Raw genomic sequence first — 6,602 nt, 5'->3', positions numbered from 1 at the left:
CCTTTCACTTCTAGGGATTTCTGAAATCTGTGAAAAAGATACATTGGAACCTTTATGGTCTCTGTCCAGGGAATCTTTGTTCACCTGCCATTTCTGGTCTCCAGGAGAAAGTCTGCCACTTTCTGCTGAGCAAATTGCCTTGACACAACAAAACATTGTCATTCAAAAGCAATTGAGCCCTCATCGCATGCTAGATGCCTTGCCAGGGCATTAAATGTGCGGACAGAGGTCAAAGTGCTCTGGGAAGTCTCACTTGCATAGTGCGAGGTCCCACGAATGGTGGGGATCCAGGCCTCCCGTCCCTCCTCTCCATGGAAGCTGCGAAGGCTCCAGGCTTCTAGCACAGCACTCTGGGGTGGCCAGAGCCTCCTGGGAACTGAGAAGGGTATTTGGCTTTCAGAGGCTGGGCCTGGAGAAGTCTTCCATCTCCTGACTTCCCGTCTCCACCTTTTCTGCTCTTGCCTTTCTCCTCAGTAGGGAGGTGTAGAGAATTTGAGAAGTTGAAAAATGTTTCTTTCTTAAAAAACACTTGCTTTCAAGTTTATTGAGGTACCATTTCCATAGGTAAATGCATCCACTTTTAAGTGCAGTTTGATGAGTTTCGACAGAGGTGTACTCCCGAGGAAGCATCACCACCATCAGGATGTAGAAGGTTTCCATCCCCACTGGATGGCTCTCCATCTCTTCCCAGGCAGTCTCTGCACATCTGCTCTGGGTCCCAGGTGACCTATGGCACCACTGTCTTAAATCTCACCTCTCTGCTTACCGTATTAGTTTCCTGTTGCTACTGGGACAAACTATCACAAACTTAGTGGCTTAAAACGACACAGATTTATTCTCCTAGAGTTCTGGGTGTCAGGAGTCTAAAGTGAGTTGGCAGGGCTGCCTTCCTTCCAGCGCTCTAGGGGAGAATCTCTGTCCTTGCCTTTTCCATCTCCTGGGTGCTGTCTGCCTTCCCTAGCTCAGTGCACCGCTTCCCTCCCATCTCTGCTTCCATCATCACATCCCCTTCTCTGCCTCTGATCTCTCCTGCCTCCCGCTTACGACCACCCCTGTGATTACAGCAGATCGTCTTGGATCATCCAGGATCATCTCTTCATCCCGAGATCCTTCACACGACACATCTGCAGAATTCCTTTTGCTGTGTGTTCTCAGGTTCCAGGGATTAGGACCTGGACATCTTTGGGGGGGATTATTCAGCTACCACACTCACACAGCACAGGAAAAACTCCTGAGCCCATAGCTGAGCTTTCTAGATCAGACCCCCCATCAAGAGGCCCATGTTTATCTGCTCAGCCACATCTGCTTCTCTGCTTCAACTTCACTACACAAGCCAAGGAGGTTTTCTCCCTGTTCAAATAAAAATAGTACTAGCTAATAGGAATTCTGCATCTCATATGTGCCAGACACTCTTCTAAGCACTTTATGTACCCTTAACTCACTTAATCCTCACAGCAATCATAAGAGGGAAATGCCATTTTTTATTCCCGTTTTACAGCTGAGAAAATAGAGACAAAAGCAAAAGGAAGCTTCCCAGATCACACGGTGAATTTGGCGGAGCAGGGATTGAACCCAAGGAGAACCAGGCTGGCGCCCTCCTCCTGATCCAGCACGTCCCACTGCCTCTCCAATGCACCTCCGTGTTTTCTCAGCCCAGCCTTGGGGCCAGACGTTTCCTCATTGCTCATGAAGGGGATCAGAACATGTCAGCCCCAAAAGTGCCACTGAGGCATACTGATCATACTGAGCTGAAGGCAGCTGAGAAACAGAAGGTTCAGGAAGGGTTCTCTGCTCTCACTCTTTCTACCTAAAAGCAGGGCACAGATTTCCTGTGAGAAATGCCCTCTCTGGACTAAGAGGAGGGGAATGTTCTTATCACTGGAGATGGGGAGTTGGTGCCAAGATGAATCTGTATAACAAACCTACCAAAATAATGCTTATCTTCCATTAGTTTCCCCCATAGATTTCCTAGCCACTTTCCCACCATATCTTACACCCCTACTCCAAACCCCCTTTTCCTTTGTCTTATCATCTCTACACAATTTATTGTTAAAATGGTATATAAGCTCTCAGGCCTATCCACTTCTTTGGGTATTCATTTTTTGTGTACAAAGGCCTCTGTGTACACATACAAATGTCAACGTCAAATAAAATGGGTGTGCTTTTCTTCTGCTAATCTGGGTTTTATCAATGTAATGCGCAGGCCCAGACACAGAAGCTAAGAGAACAGAAGAAGAGTCAGTCTTTCCTTCCCTACAGTTCTCACACATTCCATCTCCCCTCTCCCTCTTCTCTGCCTCACCCTGGCTATTTTTAAAGGTCACATTCAAATCTCCTCTTCTCCACAAACTCTTCCCAAGTCACCGTTGGCTTCTTGATGAAGCTGCAGGCTCCTCCCTGCCCTCCATTTCACCGTGGGGTGTAGGATGATTGTGCATCTGAGGCGTGAAGATCTAGGATAGATGAGACAGGTGGGGCTGGGGGAGGAATTCATAAGAGCATCTGCTTCAGGTGTCACGTGCCATTGGTCTGACTTCTTTGGGTTTTTAGTAACAGAAAAACGACATAAGGGCTTAAGCAAACAAGGACAGTTATTAGCTCAACCAACTGTGAAGTCCAAAAGTAGACTTGGTCAGGGGTCTTCAGTTATGACTGTATCCAGGTGCTCAAAAGGTGTCACCAGGAACCTCTCTCACTCTCTGCCTCTGAGTCCCATGCTCCTCTTTGGTGGCCTCATTCTCAGATGGACTCTACCCAGGAGGGAGCAAATGGATATCGGAAGCTCCAGCAGATGGCCTATCATCCCAGCAGGCCCAGAAGAAAGAGAATGCCTTGTTCACAAAGGTTCCAACAGACGTCCTGGGACCATGCTCATTAGCTCTCATCTGCTCAGCTTGGATCACACGCCCAACTCTGAACCAATCCCAGAGCGGGGGGCATCACTCTCATTTGCCAGGACTGGTTCACTTGCCCCCCTACAGTGTGAAAGGAAAGGGTCAGCCTGGTCTGACCGCATAGACTGATGGTGGGAAAGGAATGATCCCTCAAAGCAAAATCAGGATGACATTATGATAATGAGAAGAAATGGTCTCTGGGCATCCAAAAATGATAGATGATTCTTCATACTCTTTTTGGATCTGGTCATTTTGGGGCTTGCTGTCTTCTTTCTGGATTGGCCTTTAGTATATCTCTTTTGTCAGAGGACTGGGTCTACCCTTGCCTGGCAGGCTGTTTCTCCTCTTAATACTCTGTTGAATTCCATGCAACAAAGGCGTCACACGGGCTGCATGTAGTCTAGCCTTGACTAAAGCTGTCCTTGCAGCTCATATGTGGTCCAGGCCGGCTCATCGAAAAGCCTCATTCAAGTTTGAAATCAGACTCCCTCAGGAACACAGAGCTGTGTTAACCTGAGCATGGAGTTGTGTTAGGTCCTGGGGTGCTGCGTTCAGATGCCCCTTTCAAGGTCCGTGTGCCCATCTCTGAACTCCTGGGAATATTGTTCATAGGTATGAGCACTCAGGTCCCTCGCTGAGAATTGCTCAGGGCTGCAGGGAACTGCTCCACCCCAGGGCACATGACTTCCCGAGGTTTAGTCCACAGTCAATTACTGGCTGAAATGAGATTACTGAGGCTCAGCCGTCTTACGTCAACGGGGGCATCTCTGAAGGGCTACCCCAACTGCAGAGCTCCCTGTTGTATCAGCTGAGGCCTCACTTGCAGCCAAACTGTCAATGAAAAAAAAGCCGAATTCTGTAAAATAATTTAAAGAGGTTTTATTCTGAGCCAAATTCGAGACCATGACCCCGAGCCATGCCCAAGAAGCCTTGAGCAAGTGGACTCGCCAAGGCTGGGTTACAGTTTGGTTTTATACATTTCAGGGAGACAGGGTTTACAGGTAAAATCATAAATCAATACATAGAAGGCATACATTGGTTTGGCCCGAAAAGGTGGGACATCTTCAAAGGGAGAGGGTTACAGGTTATAGGTGGGTTTAAAGACTCTCTGACTTGCAATTGGTTAAAATATGAAGCTTTGTCTAAAGGCTTAGAATGTTTTAAGTTAGGATGAGGAAGTCTGTTAATCAGAGACAAGCTACACCCATAGGCCATATTTAGGTGTAAATTGCGGACCTGCAGGTTTGTCTTGCATAGCCTTAGGCCTGTTAATGAGTTACCACGGATATCTCCAAGAAGGGAGGGGGGCATGATTAGGCACGTCTGACCTCCCTCCTCAAGGCAGGCAATTCAGTTTTAGGGTATCCTCTTGGCCAGGAAGGGGGCCATTCAGTCAGCCAGTTGGGGAGGCCTTAAGATTTTATTTTAGTTCACAACATTGTGCATCAACATTCCCCCTGTCTGTTCTGGCCTTCCCCACTTCCTTACAGGTATTCCCTCCACCCCACAGTAAACTTTCTACATGGCTCTCCCAATCTCAGAGTCTGTTTTTGGAGAATCCAATAAGACATTGGGTCTTCTTTCCTTATGGTCAGTGGACTTGTTGCCCCACAAGAAATGAATATCATTTTTTTAAAGGGTCTAATATTGAGGAATCTATTCTCTATTGTCCTGGTCTAACCTCAATCCTAGGTAGACCCTGGGTGCCTGGGCTTTGGGATGTCTTCCTGGGACAGTTTCACCAGAAACAATATACCAATATAGGTGTACAACTAAATTGGCTGATTTTGGATTAGTCTGACCAATATTTGGCTGAATTTTCAAGTGATAGATGATGAATAGAAACTCGAGATTAAAGTCAAGTGATCACTCCAGGAAACAGTGAGAGAAACAGAAGGCAGACTTGTTGTTCAGGCTGGGAGATCCTGCCCCTGTATGTCTTGTCTGCTTACCACTTGGGACCCGGCTCAATGTCACTTCCTTTGAGAAGCTTTTCCTGCAAGTTAAAGTCACAGCTGACTGGTCTTGCTGCTTATGTTTCACATGCTTTAGTAAAACCCTTAGACATGGACACAAATCATTATAAATACTGTTTATTCCTCCAGTAAGGTGTTTTTCAAACTTTTTTTGAAAAAATTGTGGAACACAGGATTTGTTATGTTATGCAAGCTCGGCCACTTGTCCTCAAGGCTGCATCAGAAGAACGAGAACAAGTGGTTTGAGGAGGAGAAAAGAGAAGTTTATTACTTTGCTGGTAAAGGAGGAGGATGGAGACTCCTGTCTGAAATGCCATTGTCCTAATACGCAGAAACACAGAGCTTTTAAAGGATGGCTCTCAGCTTTGGACAATTACTGTTCAACTGCAGTTGATGATTCTGATTGTCCCATCTCTGCTGAAGACAGTCTCGTGTCCTCCACCCAGGACCTCCCTTTACCAGGTCTTGCTGAGCCATCTCCTTTAGCACAAAAAACAAAAGACTGACCCTGCCCCTCCCCACCACTGGCCTGCACCGGGGATACAGGTTTTAGTTCTCAAAAAGGAGTGGAGGATGTTTTAAAGAGACAAAAAATATTTTTGCCATTTTTTTCAGGCCATGCCCTCTGTTACAGTTATGGGAATTAGATTCTACACATTGCAGAAGGAGCTGGGGAAGTGCAGAGCCAGGAAGAGGAGCTAAAGGATGAGAGAAAGGTCAACAATCAGCCCTCCTGAAGCACTGGCACAGGGAACAAGTCTGAGTTTAGAGGGCAATCTGAGAGGCTGGCATGCCTAGCGGCTAGAGTCTTCCAAATGTTTTTACCATCATCCACAGTAAGAAATATCTTTTATATCAAGATCTAAAAGGAAGATGCAAACACATAAACGAACCATTGACAACAAAACTTCCACAAAATAACACTAATCCCTACTTTGTGCACCTAAGGTATAATAAAAAATGTATGTCTTCGTCCCTGCTTCTTGTCAGGGAGCTCCTAAAACCCTTGGAATTTCCTGATAGGAGTGTCTTTTGTATGCTAATGAAGTGACTTCTGGTATTGGGGAGGGGAGGCTAGATGCTTCAGGATGGGGGTTAGTTGCCAGGAAAATCAACCATGCCATTGGAATTTTCGGCCCTGCCAGACCTTCAGGGAGGGGGGAGGGGCTAGAGATGGAGTCCAGTCACCAATGGCCAGTGATTTAGTCAATCATGCCGACATAATGAAACCTCTATAAAAAACTTGGAACAATGAGGTTTGACTGGGGAACACATCTGTGTGCTGGGAGGGTGATGCACCCCAACTCCAGGAAGACCGAGGTTCCTGAGCTCTGGACCCGTCCCGACAGTGCCCTGTGTACTTCTTCGTCTGCCTGTTCATTGGCGTTCTTGACAATGAACTGGAGTAGTAACTACAGCACCTTCCTGAGTTCTTTGAGTCATTCAGCAAATACTCGGACCTGAGGGCTAGTAGTGGGAACGCCTGATTTTGTAGTTGTCCAGGCAATAGCCTGGAGATGCCATTTGTGGTTGGCGTCTGAAGTGAGTACAGTCTTGTGGGGCCGAGCCCTTAACCTGTGGGGTCTGTGCTAACTCCAAGTAGTTATGTATCAGAGTTGAATTCAATTGTTGGACATCCACTCAGGTTGAAGAATTAGTTGGTTGTGGTGATATAAAAATGACAAACAACATATGTTAATAGTTTCTATTCTATTCTATTCTATTCTATTCT

The sequence above is a fragment of the Propithecus coquereli genome, unplaced genomic scaffold, assembly GCF_000956105.1.
Source record: "Propithecus coquereli isolate 6110/MARCELLA unplaced genomic scaffold, Pcoq_1.0 Scaffold355, whole genome shotgun sequence".
Classification (NCBI taxonomy): domain Eukaryota; kingdom Metazoa; phylum Chordata; class Mammalia; order Primates; family Indriidae; genus Propithecus; species Propithecus coquereli.
The sequence above is the reverse complement of the archived record's forward strand: the minus strand, read 5'-3'. Positions refer to the sequence as shown.